The sequence below is a fragment of the Hyaena hyaena genome, unplaced genomic scaffold, assembly GCF_003009895.1.
Source record: "Hyaena hyaena isolate Hyena2069 unplaced genomic scaffold, ASM300989v1 scaffold_1063, whole genome shotgun sequence".
Lineage (NCBI taxonomy): Eukaryota > Metazoa > Chordata > Mammalia > Carnivora > Hyaenidae > Hyaena > Hyaena hyaena.
In genome coordinates, this window is record NW_024081688.1 from 130,299 (window position 1) to 131,818 (window position 1,520).

Here is a 1,520-nt window from a genome sequence, read left to right on the forward strand (position 1 = left end):
TAAGCCTCCCTAATGTTCTGTGTAGGTCACCCAGGCTGAACACACCCAAGTACAACCTGTAAGAATGAATTTATGAACTGTGACTACATTGTCAGGGACTATAGTGACACATTGATTGTTCAAGATAAAATGAAAGTACATCTGCCTAAGAAGCTTAATTAAAATGTTTATAGCATAGTCCCTCTGAGGTCTTGTCTTTTATAGAAGTTGGTTCCTTTTTACATTTGACAGATGATACCAAATAAAAACAAAATACCAAATTCAGTGAGTGGAAAAGGACAGACAAGTCCCTGGATGTATTAAAAATTTATACTGGCTTTTGGGGCGCCTGAGTGGCTTAGTCGGTTAAGCGTCCGACTTTCGCTTAGGTCATGATCTCGCGGTTCGTGGGTTCGAGCCCTGCGTCAGGCTCTGTGCTGACTGCCAGCTCAGAGCCTGGAGCCTACTTCAGAGTTTGTGTCTCCCTCTCTCTCTGACCTTCCCCTGCTCACGCTGTCTCTCTCTCTCTCCTAGAAATAAATAAAAATTAAAAAAAAATTTATACTGGCTTTGAATAGTATTTTGCAAAAAGTTGAAGAAAAGCCGCAACATTTAGAGGAAAAAGGGAATTTTTGAAGGGAGTTTCAAAACCAAACTTTCAGTTTAAACTGGATGAAGGACACAGGTTAGTTCAGGAACACAGATTAGTTCTGTGAGTTGGGTGTCTTCAGGGTGTTTCAGGAGTACAAAGATAGCCTGAATAGCCCCAGGGTGGTCCTTCACACAAGGGTCTTAAAGGGGTGGGAAGAGAGAAAAGCAGATAAGGCTCTCACAAAGTCAGCAGGGAGGAAAGCTCACATCTCACTGGAAGTCTCAGGCATTTCTGAGCAGAGTCATCCTCTTAAAGACCTCTGATGTTCACAAAAAGTGCCATTATCTGTCAATAGTAGCTGTCAAATAAGCATTATAGAAAACAACTTATAACAACATATGCCTTTCAAGAAGGTTCAAACGTTTTGGGCAACTCTTCCTGTCAGTTGAATGCCAAAAAAAGGACTTATGTCCATTTCTATGGGGTTGTGATTCCATTCGCATATCTTACTATCCTGCTCATAAGTACCCTTTCAGAACTTTGAAGGTTTTAGGTGAAATGACTAGGCATATCTTACCAAACACCTGGGCCTGACTGCAATGGTTACTTAGAGGGAAATAAAACAAGCATCCTGGTGGTGCCTCCAGTTATTCCTTTATTCACTCATTCAGCTGTATGAACAAGTTGAAAGTGGATACAGAAACTCCCTCTGGGACAGGAGAAGGTGGAAGGGAAGTTGCCTGGGCACTCACATCTTCTGCCTCATCTTTTCTGGAGGGGATGAAGGTGGGGGTGATGGGCAAGCATGCAACATTGTGCACTGTGAGGAGTAAGTTAGGGAGAAAAATGGAGAAGGCAAAAGCCAAGTCTGCAGGACTACCAAAATACAAGAAAGGCCAAATCTGTGTGGCTTTGTTTTCTCAGGACCATCCTGCATGAGCGAAAAGAA